The sequence below is a fragment of the Chlorocebus sabaeus genome, chromosome 7, assembly GCF_047675955.1.
Source record: "Chlorocebus sabaeus isolate Y175 chromosome 7, mChlSab1.0.hap1, whole genome shotgun sequence".
Classification (NCBI taxonomy): domain Eukaryota; kingdom Metazoa; phylum Chordata; class Mammalia; order Primates; family Cercopithecidae; genus Chlorocebus; species Chlorocebus sabaeus.
In genome coordinates, this window is record NC_132910.1 from 79,351,730 (window position 1) to 79,367,246 (window position 15,517).

Sequence of the window (15,517 nt, forward strand, 5' to 3'; positions counted from 1 at the left end):
TGAGAATTTAAGTAACCAGAATAAATCAGAATTTTTGAAACTGTAATTGGGTCATTGAAAGAAGATAGGGAGATCTGTTAGAAAACTGGTTTAGGCATGAGATAAGGAAGGCCTGAGCTAATGTGCTGGCTTTGGAAGCAAACATAAAGGGGGAAAGGGATAAAGGCAATATCTGAAAGGACATAGGATGCTGAGTAAAAGTGAGGCATGAGGAGAAATGGTCAGAAGGACTGCAATTTTGTGTTTGAGGGAGTGAGGGTAGGGATTTGGCTTTTCTTTTGTCTGTCTTTTCTTTTCTTTTGAGACAGAGTTTTCACTCTTGTTGCCCAGGCTGGAGTGCAGTGGTGTGATGTTGGCTCACTGCAACCTCTGCCTCCTGGGTTCAAGCAATTCTCCTGCTTCAGCCTCCTGAGTAGCTGGGATTACAGGTGCCTGCCACCACACCCAGCTAATTTTTGTATTTTTTAGTAGAGATGGGGTTTCCCCACGTTGACCAGGACGGTCTTGAACTCCTGACCTCAGGTGATCCACTTGCCTCAGCCTCCCAAAATGCTGGAATTACAGGTGTGAGTCACCGCGCCCGGCCTGGCTTTTCTACCACTATTATCTACAGGTCTAAAGCAGTGCTTGGCATGTAGGAGGTACTCAATAAATATTTGCTGAAACAATGAAGGGCATTTGTATCATCAAAAATGAGATAAAGTTACCCATATGACATTCTCAAATTGATTCCTCCCTTAATATTTGTGTATCACCCACTTGGCACTCAGTGTGAATATTTACCAACCATATAGTGTGGCTTTTTCTCTCACCAGTAGGTCTAATTTGGCAGACTGGTTTTGTAGCATGGTAGCCCTTCATCTTCCTCTTGGAGTGAATTTTAGCTTCCCTAAAGGGTGATGTTTGCAGAATTCTTCCTTCATCTTTGGAACAAGAACGTTATTTGCTGGTAGACCTTGCTACTCATTTCCTTCCTCCGTAAAGTCATGAAGAGCAATGCGTTGCATTAGCATTTGCTTGCTTTGTGTGGTGTATGGGAACTGGAAGGAAAGGGTTCACTTGCAGGGAAGCCTAAGGAGCCAGGGCTTATGCCCAGAAATCCTTCATCAAATAAGGATTTATGGAATACAAGGACAGTCTAGAAAGGTAGAATCTCTGTCCTTGGGAAATTTAAGTAGAGGAGGCCAAAATGGTACGGTGGAAAGAGTCTAAACACGAAATAAAGAAAATTCATGTGACATTGAGCAACTTACAATTTTCTTGGGTTTTATTTCCTTCATATGTTAAAAAAGAGAGACTTGGGTTAAAGACCCTTTCAAGCCCTAAAGCCTGTAATTCTTTTTCTGACCTTAAAAACATTGATGAACTATCATTTATTCCTCACCATCTCTTCTGTCTAGCTTCCTTCTGAATACTTGCCTATGTTGCATGTTCCTCCCAGCTCTTTAAGCCCTAACCAACATTCTGATTGTGCTCGTAGCTTATAATCATGGCAGCAAGTCTTCGTCATTTATTCAGACTTAATAACTTAGTCTATTTAAGTTAGGCAAAACATTTGGTGTGTTTGGAACAGCTAGTTTGGTAGGATTGTAAAGGTGCCAGAAATTTATTAGGAGCTGCCTCAGACACATCAGCCTGTCTGCCCTTAGTGTCTGTGACCCACATATTTACACCCCACTCTGTTTCCTCTGAGTCACAACATTCCACTTAGGACTTGGTGGCTATGGTTGGCCTTATCAACTCTAGTCCATCACCTGGAATCATTTTTCTTGCCTAATGCCACATGGACACATAGTCCTATCATAAGCATTAAAGAGTAAGCAGATGTCTTGTTAGGTGGCATCTCTTCTTGCTATTAAGGAAGGCCTGAGCTCGCTCTTACATTCTTTGTTCAACAGATTTGTTACTGGACCACTGCCTATTCTGTTTTTAAAAAGCTATTACAGCATTTTTCCTCTCTGAGAAAATTCCTTGATATATACATATAGGACTGTTGACAACAGATTCTTTTGTGTTTATTAAATTTGAGAAGTGGTTTTAACAAGGAGCTTAACAAGGAGGGCATGGTTTTAAGCTGACAATGTATTATTGGCTATAAAATACAGGGGAAGGCTGGGAATGGTGGCTTATGCCTATAATCCCACCACTTTGGGAGGCCAAGGTGGGTGGATGGCTTGAGCCCAGGAACTTGAGACCAGCCTGGGAAACATAGGAAGATACTGTCTCTATAGAAAAATAAAAATAAAAATAAAAATAAAATAAAATAAAATAAAATAAAATAAAATAAAATAAAATAATACAGGTGAAGACTGAACTAGAATGCAGGGCCTGAGTAGAACTTCTAAACTTTGTTTATAAATGTAATAGTAATGAGTCCCTAAAAAAAGACACTGTCTTTGAGAAGAACATATAAATGTTTAGAGATACCATGTACCCAAAGGGAAGTATTACTCTGTTTTTCGTTGTTGTTATTTCAGATGCTTGGCTTACTGTCTGGAATTAGTAGCTATCGCATCTGGGTATTTATAGAGTTCTAGTGGGAGCTGTTAATGAACCCTTCATTCAAATCTAAGACTAACCAAGACTTTCAATTTCAGAGCTTTTTTCCTAGGAGAACTGATTTAGAAACTTGGAAAATGCATTTCTTCACAAACATGGCATAAACTTTCATAATATATGGACAAAAACAAGTCTCATTAAGGCCACATGCCTTAAAGGGTGCCTACTTGGGTAACTGTAGTCAGATAGAATCCACCCAGTCCAAGTGCCTGCGATTGGGGCAGATTAACTCCTGTCTAGTCTCATTCAAGTTCACATGTTGCTCAGGGCTTCCATTTCTTGACCTAGTGCTCCTCTGGGTGTCATGGATGTATGAGTTTGTTGGTAAGTCCTCAAGAGGCAGTTTATATGGGATTTAATAAAGTTTTAAGGATGAATAGATGTCCATCTGTTAGATGCTGCAAGGGTGATGTGTAGGCTTTGTCAATGGTGGACTCTCACTCTACGGCTTCTCAGCTTGGCTGATATGTGGTTTTCATTAGAATAGTGCTGCGTGGTTGATGAGTATTGGCTCAGATTCCATACAGTTCTCTGGTATTAGTTATCATGTACTTCTTTCATGTCTATTCCTCTTCTTTACCAGCAAAGTCACCCACCACCACCATTTTTCTTTTAATCACAGCCCAAGTGATCCTCAGTTAACCTGGGAGATGAAGAGGGGATCATTTGCCTCTCTCTATTCTGTTTCCAATCTATTATTATGACATAAGCTCCATGCCCTGCTTCCTTCATTCTTGCTGTAGCTGTTCTAATTCTCTGTAAGGCAATATGGATGCCTCAGAATGAGTAGGATAGGGTCACTCCAAGGAAGTGCAGAACATTTTTTTAAAAACCACAAAGGTGGCTTGGGTGCAGTGGCTCATGCCTGTTATCCCAGCACTTTGGGAGGCTGAGGCAGGCAGATCATGAGATCAGGAGTTCGAGACCAGCCTGGCCAATATGGTAAAACCCTGTCTCTACTAAAAATAGAAAAATTAGCTGGGTGTGGTGGTAGGCACCTGTAGTCCCAGCTACTCAGGAGGCTGAGGCAAGAGAATCGCTTGAACCCAGGAGGTGGAGGTTGCAGTGAGCTGAGATGAAGCCACTGCACTCCAGCCTGGGCGACAGAGCGAGACTCCGTCTCGAAAAACAAAAACAAAAGCAAGACAACAAAAAAACCCCCACAAAGGTTAATATTTCAAGTTACTACTTCACTATATATCTCAATGCAATAATTCCTGGAAGGGATTCCTTAACTTGGAGTTTTATAAAGATGTCAAAAGTAATTGTTGAAACTCTTGAACCTAGATTGTCAAAAGAAACCCTCCTGGTGATTAAAGCCTATGACTTAAAAAAAAAAAAGAGTACCTCTTTTGTAGAGGCCTTTTAGGGGTTCTGACATCCCTAAGAAGTTGATGAGAAACTATAATTTGTGTGGCTTAGGGAAGAGATTAGATAAGGATTCTGTTCCTCTTGTTACATGTGGTCCAGAGAATCCTCTTCTAGACACTGAGTCCTTTATTCCTAATTCCTGTCTGATATAGTTTGGATTTGTGTTCCCACCCAAATCTCATCCAGAATTGGAGGAAGGGCCTGGTGGGAGATGATTGGGTCATGGGGGTGAATTTCTCTCTTGCTATTCTCGTGATAGTGAGTGAGTTCTCATGAGATCTGATGGTTTAAAAATGTGTGGCACTTCCCCCTTCATGCTCTCTCTCTCTCCTGCCATCATGTGAAGAAGGTCCTTTCTTCCCATTTGCCTTCTGCCATGATTGTAAGTTTCCTGAGGCCTACCAGTCATGCTTCCTGTTAAGCCTGTGGAATTGTGAGTCAATTAAACCTCTATTTTTTTTTTTTTTCATAAATTACCCAGTCTAAGGTAGTTCTTTGTAGCAGTGTGAAAATGGACTAATACACTGCCTTTACTTGTGCATTGGCTTAAGTCTGGCATTAAGCCCTGAGCCTTTATCAGCTGGTTTCTCTGGGATGTTTTACCTCTCTGTACTGCTCTACCAGAACTGGCAATGGATATGCAACAACACGATTGTCTTTATAATGGGCTCAATGTCAGTGTCTATGTCCTCCTTAGCAGATTAGTTCTTTTCGAGGGGTCAGACCCTTTTGTTCCACTGTGGTCAAGAGAGAGAAGTTTTACAGCTTTTTCGGTGGGTGTCTCGCCTTTTTTTCCCCCATGCATATTCTGCTTGTGTATGGCTCACCTTTCTTGAAGTCCCCCTTGTGGTCAGTAACATAAGACACTGGAGTCCAGTGGCACGGTCTCAGCTCACTGCAACCTCCACCTCCCAGGTTCAAGTGATCTTGTGCCTCAGCCTCCTGAGTAGCTGGGATTAAAGGCCCATGCCACCATGCCTGGCTAATTTTTGTATATTTAGTAGAGATGGGGTTTCACCATGTTGACCAGGCTGGTCTTGAACTCCTGGCCTCAAGTGATCCACCTGCCTCAGCCTTCAAAAGTGCTGGGATTACAGGCATGAGCCACTGCGCCTGGCCAACATACGACATCTTGAGCAATAACTTTATATATCTCCTGGGTATCAGTGGCTTGGCACATTGGCTTTTCATCACTTCATTTTTATTCTCCCATGAATTACATTTGTTCTGAAGAGTTTGGCCTCAGTTGAGACTGAGAAGTTAGTCACCTTGACTACTTCTTGGTATTGTCGTTGTAAATGTTATTTCCCAATGTGAAAGATGAGAACCTAGCTTTCTCTTACTTAGGTCCCCTGCACCTATCACATATTTGCACACTTCCCATTCCTTCATCCTCCTAATATGGATATGTGGTGGTTTTAGTAGCATCGATATTCAGTGATTACATGATTATGATTATATAAATATTCAGTGATTACATGATATGATTTATATATAAACCCATTTATCTGAGCCATGATAAAATTTTCTTCTCTGTACAATTTTTTATTTACCCTGAAACTAATAATTTTTATGTTTATACATTTTTTGTCTTCTTTGTGATTATATGCTTATATGAGGGGTCAGCAAACTGTGTCTCAAAGGAAAAATCCAGTCTGTTACCTGTTTTTGCAAATAAATTTGTTTTGCTTATTGTTTATGTCTGCTTTTGCCCTACAACAGCAGAGTTAAGTAGTGTGATGGAGACTGTATGACCTGAAAAACCTAAAATATTATCTGACCTTTTATAAGAAAAAATTGCAACCTCTAGCATATTGTAATTCAACCTCAAACTACAAATGTTTAGTTTCTCTGCAATGTATTCAGAAGCATTCAGTATTCTACTGACTTCATTTCCTGGGGTAAGCTCTTCTGGAGCCTTCTGATTTGGTTTCTGACCTTTCAATTGGTCTGTTGTCCTATGGGCCTGGGACACAGCTGTCAGGCTGTGTCCGCCTTTATCTTCCATCTGGAGATTCTCTTTGCTGTTTTCTGTGGTGCATCCTTTGTTAACTGTATGTCATGTCTTATTTCTTTTCTAGTGCTACTCTTTCATTTCAGTAGAACACATTCTCTTGCTTCCTGAAAAAGGATGAATGGAAAGTCAATTTTTTGAGACTTTGAATGTCTGAAGATGCTTTTTAAAAAATCTTTCCTTCATATTTGACTAATAGTTTGGGTTGGTTTAAAATTGTAGGTTGGAGAAAATTTTCTTCTGCTTTTTTTATTTTTGAGAGGGTCTTACTCTGTTGTCCAGGCTGGAGTTCAGTGACAATCATAAATCATAGTTCACTGCAACCTTGAACTTTTGGGCTCAAGTGATCCTCCCTCCTCAGCCTCCCAAGTAACTGGGACTACAAACATGTGCCCGTCACTCCCAGCCAGTTTTTTATTTTTAGTAGAGACAGGATCTCTCTGTGTTGCACAGGCTGATCTTGAATTTCTGGCCTTGGGCGATCCTTCTGCTTTGACCTCCCAAAGTGCTAAGATGACAGGCATGAGCCACTACACCCAGGTTCTGCTTTTGAAGCCATTATTCCCTTATTTTCTAGCTTCCAATATTGTTGTTGGGATGTCTAAAGCCATTTTGATTCCATTTGTTTTCTATATGACTTTAAAGGAAGTCTCTTCAGTGTTTATTGTATTGTCTCTTTTTCCCATCCTCTGCCATTTCATAATGCTATGCCTTGCTGTGGATCTATTTTCATTAGTTAGGCAGGCATTTAGTGAGTCTTTTTAATCTGAAAATTCATGTCCTTCAGTTCTGAGGATTGTTCTTGAATTATGTAATTGATGTTTTCCTCCTGGGACATGCTTTAAGGCAGAGTTTTTTGTTTTTTTTTTTTTAAGAGAAAATATATTAACATTTATTAAGTGGAAGTGGATCATCATAAAGTTCTTCAGGATGAGTAGGCTGAGGAGGGGGAAGAGGAGGGATTAATCCTACTGTCTCAGAGTGGCAGAGGCAGAAGAAAATCTGCATATAAGTGGACCCACACAGTTTAAACCTGTGGTGTTCAAGCGTCAACTGTACATGTATGTAACACCTGAGCTGGGCATTATCCACAAGTCCTCAGGCTACACTCTTGCTTTTGACCATAGGAACCATGAGAAAATCTCAGGCATTTCCTCAGGCTCTGCCTCTCGCCCTTGGGTTTGAATCCATTTTATTCTTTTTGGTAAACTTTTAAATTTTTTATTATTATACTTTAAGTTCTAGGGTACATGGGCACAATGTGCAGGTTTGTTACATATGTATACATGTGGCATGTTGGTGTGCTGCACCCATTAACTCGTCATTTACATTAGGTATTTCTTCTAATGCTATCCCTCCCCCTGCCCCCCACCCCACGATAGGCCCTGTTGTGTGATGTTCCCCGCCCTGTGTCCAAGTGTTCTCATTGTTCAATTCCCACCTATGAGTGAGAACACGCGGTGTTTGGTTTTCTGTCCTTGTGATAGTTTGCTCAGAATGATGGTTTCCAGCTGCATCCATGTCCTGCAAAGGACATGAACTTATCCTTTTTTATGGCTGCATAGTATTCCATGGTATATATGTGCCACATTTCCTTAATCCAGTCTATCATTGATGGACATTTGGGTTGGTTCCAAGTCTTTGCTATTGTGAATAGTGCTGCAGTAAACATATGTGTGCACGTGTCTTTATAATAGCATGATTTATAATCCTTTGGGTATATGCCCTGTAATGGGATGGCTGGGTCAAATGGTATTTCTAGTTCTGGATCCTTGAGGAATCGCCAGACTGTCTTCCACAATGGTTGAACTAGTTTACTCTCCCTCCAACAGTGTAAAAGCATTCCTATTTCTCCACATCCTCTCCAGCATCTGTTGTTTCCTGACTTTTTTTTTTTTTTTGAGACAGAGTCTCGCTCTGTCACCCAGGCTGGAGTGCAGTGGCGTGATCTCAGCTCATTGCAACCTCCGCCTCCCGGGTTCATGCCATTCTCCTGCCTCAGCCTCCCAAGTAGCTGGGACTACAGGTGCCCGCAACCATGCCCAGCTAATGTTTTTGTATTTTTAGTAGAGATGGGGTTTCATCATGTTAGCCAGGATGGTCTTGATTTCCTGACCTCATGATCCACCTGCCTCAGCCTCCCAAAGTGCTGGGATTACAGGCATAAGCCACAATGCCTGGCTGTTTCCTGACTTTTAATGATCACCATTCTAACTGGTGTGAGATGGTATCTCGTTGTGGTTTTAAGATTTGCATTTCTCTGATGATCAGTGATGATGAGCATTTTTTCATGTGTCTCTTGGCTGCATAGATGTCTTCTTTTGAGAAGTGTCTGTTCCTATCCTTTGCCCACTTTTTGATGGGGTTGTTTTTTTCTTGTAAATTTGTTTAAGTTCTTTGTAGATTCTGGATATTAGAACGTACTCATATTGTCAGATGGATAGATTGCAAAAAATTCCTCCCATTCTGTAGGTTGCCTGTTAACTCTAATGGTAGTTTCTTTTGCTGTGCAAAAGCTCTTTAGTTTAATTAGATCCCATTTGTCAATTTTGGCTTTTGTTGCCATTGCTTTTGGTGTCTTAGTCATGAGGTCATTGCCCATGCCTATGTCCTGAATGGCATTGCCTAGGTTTTCTTCTAGGGTTTTTATGGTTTTAGATCTGACATTTAAGTCTTTAATCCATCTTGAATTAATTTTTGTATAAGGTGTAAGGAAGGGGTCCAGTTTCAGCTTTCTATATATGGCTAGCCAGTTTTCCCAGTACCATTTATTAAATAGGGAATCCTTTCCCCATTTCTTGTTTTTGTCAGGTTTGTTGAAGATCAGATGGTTATAGATGTGCGGTGTTATTTCTGAGGCCTCTGTTCTGTTCCATTGGTCTCTCTGTTTTGGTACCAGTACCACGCTGTTTTGGTTACTGTAGCCTTGTAGTATAGTTTGAAGTGTGATGCCTCCAGCTTTGTTCTTTTTGCTTAGGATTGTCTTGGCAATGTGGGCTCTTTTTTGGTTCCATATGAACTTTGAAATAGTTTTTTTCAATTCTGTGAATAAAGTCATTGGTAGCTTGATGGGAATGGCATTGAATCTGTAAATGAGCTTGGGCAGTATGGCCATTTTCACGATATTGATTATTCCTATCCATGAGCATGGAATGTTCTTCCATTTGTTTGTGTCCTCTTTTATTTTGTTGAGCAGTGGTTTGTAGTTCTCCTTGAGGAGGTCTTTTACATCGCTTGTAAGTTGGATTCCTAGGTATTTTATTCTCTTTGTAGCAATTGTGAATGGGAGTGCGCTCATGATTTGGCTCTCTGTTTGTCTGTTATTGGTGTATAGGAATGCTTGTGATTTTTTGCACATTGATTTTGTATCCTGAGACTTTGCTGAAGTTGCTTATCAGCTTAAGGAGATTTTGGGCTGAGATGATAGGGTTTTCTAAATATACAATCATGTCACCTGCAGACAGGGACAATTTGACTTCCTCTTTTCCTAATTGAATACCCTTTATTTCTTTCTCTTGCCTGATTGCCCTGGCCAGAACTTCCAACACTGTGTTGAATAAGAGTCGTGAGAGGGCTTCCCTGTCTTGTGCCAGTTTTCAAAGGGAATGCTTCCAATTTTTGCCCATTCAGCATGATATAGTCTGTGGGTTTGTCATAAATAGCTCTTATTATTTTGAGATATATTCCATCAATACCTAGTTTATGGAGAGTTTTTAGCATGAAGGGCTGTTGAATTTTGTTGAAGCCTTTTCTGCATCTATTGAGATAATCATGTGGTTTTTGTCATTGGTTCTGTTTATGTGATGGATTATGTTTATTGATTTGCATATGTTGAACCAGCCTTGCATCCCAGGGATGAAACTGACTTGATTGTGGTGGATAAGCTTTTTGATGTGCTGCTGGATTCAGTTTGCCAGTATTTTATTGAGGATTTTCGCATTGATGTTCGTCAGGTATATTGGTTTAAAATTCTCTTTTTTTTGTTGTGTCTCTGCCAGGCTTTGGTATCAGGATGATGCTGGTCTCATCAAATGAGTTAGGGAAGATTCCTTCTTTTTCTGTTGATTGGAATAGTTTCAGAAGGAATGGTACCAGTTCTTCTTTGTACCTCTGGTAGAATTTGTCTGTGAATCTGTCTGGTCGTGGACTTTTTTTGGTTGGTAAGCTATTAATTATTGCCTTAATCTGAGAGCCTGTTATTGGTCTATTTAGAGATTCAACTTCTTCCTGGTTTAGTCTTGGGGGGGTGTATGTGTCCAGGAATTTATCCATTTCTTCAAGATTTTCTAGTTTATTTGTGTAGAGCTGTTTTATAGTATTCTCTGATGGTAGTTTGTATTTCTGTGGGATCAGTGGTGATATCCCCTTTATCATTTTTTATTGCATCTATTTGATTCTTCTCTCTTTTCTTTGTTATTATTGTTGTTAGCAGTCTATCAAGTTTGTTGATCTTTTCAAAAAACCAGCTTCTGGATTCATTGATTTTTTTGAAGGGTTTTTTATGTCTCTATCTCCTTCAGTTCTGCTCTGATCTTAGTTGTTTCTTGCTTTCTGCTATCTTTTGAATTTGTTTGCCCTTGCTTCTCTAGTTCTTTTAATTGTGATGTTAGGGTGTTGATTTTAGATCTTTCCTGCTTTCCCTTATGGGCACTTAGTGCAATAAATTTCCCTCTACATACTGCTTTAAATGTGTCCCAGAGATTCTGGTACGTTGTATGTTTGTTCTCATTGGTTTCAAAGAATGTGTTTATTTCTACCTTCATTTTGTTATTTACCCAGTAGTGATTCAGGAGCAGGTTGTTCAGTTTCCATGTAGTTGTGCAGTTTTGAGTGAGTTTCTTAATCCTGAGTTCTAATTTAAGTGCACTGTGGTCTGAGAGACAGTTTGTTGTGATTTCTGTTCTTTTACATTTGCTGAGGAGTGCTTTACTTCCAACTATGTGGTCAGTTTTGGAGTAAGTGAGATGTGGTGCTGAGAAGAATGTATGTTCTGTTGATTTGGGGGTGAAGAATTCTGTAGATTTCTATTAGGTCTGCTTGATGCAGAACTGAGTTCAAGTCCTGGATATCCTTATTAACCTTCTGTCTCATTGATCTATTTAATATTGGCAGTGGGGTGTTAAATTCTCCCATTATTTTTATGTGGGCATCTAAATCTCTTTGTAGGTCTCTAAGGACTTGCTTTATGAATCTGGGTGCTCCTGTATTGGGTGCATATATATTTAGGATTGTTAGCTCTTCTTTTTGAATTGATCTCTTTACCATTATGTAATGACCGTCTTTATCTCTTTTGATCTTTGTTGGTTTAAAGTCTGTTTTATCAGAGAGTAGGATTGTAACTCCTGCTTTGTTTTCCTTTCCATTTGCTTGGTAAATATTCCTACATCCCTTTATTTTAAGCCTATGTGTGTCTTTGCACATGAGATGGGTCTCCTAAATAGAGCACATTGATAAGTCTTGACTCTTTATCCAATTTGACAGTCTGTGTCTTTTAATTGTGGCATTTAGCCCATTTACATTTAAGGTTAATATTGTTATGTGTGAATTTGATCCTGTCATTATGATGCTAGCTGGTTATTTTGCCCGTTAGTTGATGCAGTTTCTTCATAGTGTCAATGGTCTTTATAATTTGGCATGTTTTTGCAGTGGCTGGTACTGGTTGTTCCTTTCCATGTTTAGTGCTTCCTTCAGGATCTCTTGTAAGGCAGGCCTAGTGGTGACAAAATCTCTCAGCATTTGCTTGTCTGTAAAGGATTTTATTTCTCCTTCACTTATGAAGCTTAGTTTGGCTGGATATGAAATTCTGGGTTGAAAATTCTTTTCTTTAAGAAGTTTAATGTTGGTCCCCACTCTCTTCTGGCTTGTAGAGTTTCAAGGCAGGGGAGTGTATACAGTTACCTGGGAGAATTTTTAAAATATTTTTTTTCCCCAAGCCCAAACCCCAATCTTAGAGTTTATGACATGCATCTGGGTATGACTCTCAGTTTATAGTTTGAAAAAGCTCTTGGGGTAGTTCTGAGAGGCATCCCTGGATAAGAGCCATTACTTTGGGGTGATGACTCTTAGAGTATGATCTGAAGTATATGGCATCATGGAGCAAAATGGTTTGGAAAAAATAATTTAAAAAATCAAACCTAGGCTCAGTGAGTCCTCTGCAACCATCAGACATCGCACTTAGTTGCTGGCTGACTTTGGGCAAGTATTAAATAGGGATAATGATGATGGGAATGACAATCATGATGATGGTGATAAAGTAGCGTGGGTTTTTGTGAGGTTAAATTTAAAAGTGCCTATTGAAATGCCTGGCAACATAGTAAGTCCTAGACTTTCTCTCCCAAACCCCTACATGTGATAAGAAAAATAGATTAGTATTAGGATTGTTTCTACACTTTAAAGGAACATGTAAACTATAGCCCATGCTGTATCAGAAGGACAGTGGGTACCATGTAGTGCTCTGGTTGTGAGTAGTTCATACTTCACATTCTCACTGCACTTGGGAGCTTGGTTTATATTGTGTCAACTCACACGTGTTTAGCTCTTATGTCACATTATAATTGCTCTTAGATAGTTTTGATGGACATATTGCCTACCTAGTCAGATGATAAACTACACAAAGTTAGGGATACCGTCCATTAACTTTGAATCATCCATAATTCCTGGTACGGGGTTCTGTAGATCAAACATTTCTATTCTTAGTGATAACAGCTTGAAATGAAACATTTACTCATTCTTCTTATTGGTTGAAGGGATAGAACGTGAATAAAACAGAGCTTAGGAGTTTTGGAGAATGTGATTACCAACTCAGATATCCAGCAAGATGTTTCTTAGCAGTTGTCTGGATGACAGCATGATGATCCTGATTTATTATTGCTTTGCTTTAAATACCACTTAGGAGATAATAGCAATAAGTTATCTGTACTTACTGTTGACTCTGGTTTCCTATAAATCCCTTCACTGTTCTTGGGTAATGTTATTGTCATACAAAAAAATTGCAATATGTAAAACATGCATAGTTTCTATTTTATTCATAAGATCCATTAGGGCAAGAACCTTGCCTTAATAGTATTCATATTTCCTGTGCCTAGACTAGTGTCTGACACATTATAAGCACTTAGAATAAATTATGTTGGATGACTCTTCATACTTATATATAATGCTAAGTAAGGCTACAGGCCAGTAGTTCTTTGGGGTGCTGAAAGTGTGCTGGTTTTCAGAATAGAACATTAGTTTTTCTCAGACTTCTGAAAGTTTGTGGTCTTCTAAGCATTCTAGGTATTTGATCATAAATAATCTGTAATCATTTTATTTATGAAATTCACCAAATATCTTTTTTTTTTTTTTTTTTTTTGAGACAGAGTCTCACTGTGTCACCCTGGCTGGAGTGTAGTGGCGTGATCTTGGCTCACTGCAACCTCCGCCTCCTGAGTTCAAGCAATTCTCATGCCTCAGCCTCCTAAGTAGCTGGAATTACAGGCACCCATCACCACACTTGGCTAATTTTTGTATTTTTAGTAGAGACAGGGTTTCACCATGTTGGCCAGGCTGGTCTTGAACTTCTGACCTCAAGAGATCCACTTGCCTTCGCCTCCTAAAGTGCTGGGATTACAGGCATGAACCACTACACCCAGCCTCCTATTTTTAAGTTTCTCTGAAATTTTACTGAAACAGTTAACTTACTTAGTTATAGAATAATTAAATTAGATCTAATATTTGATAATTCAAACAATGTACACATGCATATATTGATAAGTATATTTTAATAAAAAATGTTTTCACTGTGGAATATCCTAGAATTGTATCACATTAGAAAATTATTTAACTGGCAAATGATTTTTTATTGTAGTAAAATTCAGTTAATATAAAATTTGCAATTTAAATAATGTCTTTCCCTAATGCCTGTAAAATTGCAAAATTGCAGAGTAACTTTTTTTTTTTTTTTTTTAAAACACAGGATCTTACTCTGCTGCCCAGGCCTGAGTGCAGTGGCACAAACAGAGCTCACTGCAGCGTTGACCTCCCGGTTTCAAGCCTCTGCTTCTCAAGTAGCCGGGACTACAGTCAAGTAGCCGGGACTACAGTCAAGTAGCCGGGACGACAGGCGCGTGGCACCACGCCCAGCTGTTTTTTATTTTTTATTTTTATTTTTGTAGAGATTAGGTCTCTCTATGTTGGTCAGGTTGGTCTTGGACTCCTGGGCTCAAATGATCCTCCTGCCTCAATCTTCCAAAGTGCTTGGGCTACAGGTGTAAGCCGCTGTGCTCAGCTCAGATTCAGCATTTTTAAAGCATACAATTCATTGTCATTTAGGACATTCACATTGTTGTGCAACTGTCACCACTATCTAGCTCCAGAACATTTTCATCACCCCAGATGGAAACAGGAGACATTAAGCAGCCACTCCCCATCCTCCCCTACCCACAGCTCCTGGAAACTACTAATCTGTTTTCTGTCTCTATAGATTTGCCTATTCTTGGATATTTTGTGTAAATGGGATCATACCATTTACAGTCACAAAGCCTTTTGTGACTGGCTTCTTTAACATGATGTTTTTAAGGTTCATGGATGCTGAGGCATATCTCAGGACTTCATTCTATTTTAAGTCTGAAAAATATTCTTTGGATGGTTGTACCATGTTTATTTGTTTGTTCATGGATTGATGGACATTTGTGTTTTTTCTATCTTTGGCTAGTAGAAAGTAGTGCTGCTGTGAACACTGGTGTACGAGCATCTGCTTGACTCCCTGTTTTCAATTCTTTTGGGTATATACCTAGGAATGAAATTGCTGGGTCATATAGTATTTTATGTTTGACTTATTGAGGAATCACCAAAAGGCTGCACACTTTACATTCCCACCAGCAATGTATGAGAGTTCTGATTTCTCCTTTCTCCATATACTCATCAGCACTTTCTGTTTTCTGTTTTTGTTTGTTTTTTTTTTAATTATAGCCAATCTACAAATGATTTTAAACTTTGTTACAAATTCTTATCCCTCTGTGGGAGCATATTTATAACCCCGCATAGCGTATTTCTGGGACAGTTTTGATATTTGATCCACTTGCTCTCTGGGCAGAGGGAGTGTGATTTCTGTAATGCTAACTGTGCTCTCCAGCCGCCCGGCATTGTGTTGTTTGGGTGTCGGGGAGTGTCAGACTTGGAATGTTACTGTTGATTGCTGTGGACAGTTTTCATCTCTGAAGGGAAGATTTACAGGTTTGTGGCTAGAGTGAAGACTGTTCTTGGAGATATTTTTAACCACGTCCAAATAACTCCATGCCAACAAATATAAAATGAGTAATCATTCTTTTTGTTTTGATGTCAGAAAGAATACATTTGTAATAACTCCACTCTTTTTCTAAAAAGGAGTAGTGTCGTCTTCTGTCAGAAAATGATTTTAGACTGCAGTATTTGGCAAGTTTTAGAGTTTCACTGTCTATTTTGTGATAGTATAATAATGTTTTCTCCTTTGAAAGACAAATTTACACAGTAAGATATGTAAGAAGTTGAGTAAAGCAGCAATGTTTAAATACATTGTTATGTTCAGGTTTTAGATCCTGTCCTGAATTTTAGAATAAA

The 15,517-nt window shown here is 39.3% G+C and overlaps 1 long non-coding RNA gene across 14 annotated transcripts in view; it reads left to right on the top strand.

Moving 5' to 3' along the window:
- The window catches only part of LOC103236249 (uncharacterized), a 233,208-nt gene that overhangs the window by 50,408 nt on the left and 167,283 nt on the right, over positions 1-15,517 (top strand). The window contains exon 7 of one of the 14 annotated variants that reach the window (XR_012093447.1): positions 13,896-15,480. The exons of the other annotated variants lie outside the window; for them this stretch is intronic. This is a non-coding gene — a long non-coding RNA (uncharacterized lncRNA). Of the gene's footprint in view, positions 1-13,895; positions 15,481-15,517 lie in introns of those variants that run through there. 14 annotated transcript variants of the gene reach the window in all.